General features: G+C 37.0%; 1 pseudogene; it reads left to right on the forward strand.

The window, feature by feature from the left end:
• The first annotated feature begins 247 nt into the window (after positions 1-247).
• Positions 248-502, forward strand: LOC149160251 (uncharacterized protein At2g23090 pseudogene; annotated as a pseudogene).
• Positions 503-899: the final 397 nt, after the last annotated feature.

The following is an 899-nucleotide window of genomic DNA, read 5'->3' on the forward strand; positions in this document are numbered from 1 at the left end:
TTTGGGGTAACTCAGGGCCTCCCAGTTTCCTCCATTGGCTATCCATTCATTTTTGCCAATTTTTTTAGTGTTTTCACTAAATTTGGTGGCAAGAGGTCGAAAGGGCACCTCAGGATTCATTTTTAGGTGATTTTGGCCAGGGATTCCTATAAATTAGAGCATTTGGAGGAGGCTTGGTGAATAAAAATAGGGGTGGTAACTCTTCAGAAGAAGGGAGGATTATTTTTCATTGTTGGTTCAGTCGACAATGGGTAGTGGCAATGGATAGAAGGCCACGATGGACCATGAGAAAAACATCGAGAAAAATAAGCCACCCAAAGGCAGTCAACCAAAGACTAATAAGAAAGCAATAAGTATTACGTGCAAGGTCTACATGCAAACATTCATCTACACAACATCAAAAGTCAAGTGTAGGTAGTATGCTGAAGCAAAGCACTCCAAGGATGATGTTTATCAGTGCTTTCCTCATCTCAAGAAACAGGAGTGTATGATTCTAGTATAAATGTGCATGTGTTCATCCAACCTCGGGCCATGAAGTTTGCTAGGCCTTGAGAGTTTTGAGCTATCCAGGTAGCCTGTTTCACACGCTTTTTATTTTTATCGTGTATTTATGAGTTATTAGATAAAAACTAGGTGAAGTGGACTTAGTGGAAGTGATGTTATAAATAACAATGAGGTGTAGTGGATTTGTTGTGCTAGGAGGTGGAAGAAAGTTCAAGTCATAAATTATAGCACATATGTAAATGCCTTATGTAAATGACATGAATACTTTGATATTAATCGCTTTCAATCATGTGATGTAACCATTGATTAATATTTATTTTTGAATGTATGTATAGTAATATCTATGTTGTATGAAAGTGATTAATCGCTCAAAATTGTGGACAGATTTTTGAAAA

Source organism: Pinus tabuliformis, chromosome 5_2 (genome assembly GCF_031772625.1).
Source record: "Pinus tabuliformis cultivar Carrire ecotype Pingquan chromosome 5_2, CPIR1, whole genome shotgun sequence".
In the NCBI taxonomy this organism is placed as follows: domain Eukaryota; kingdom Viridiplantae; phylum Streptophyta; class Pinopsida; order Pinales; family Pinaceae; genus Pinus; species Pinus tabuliformis.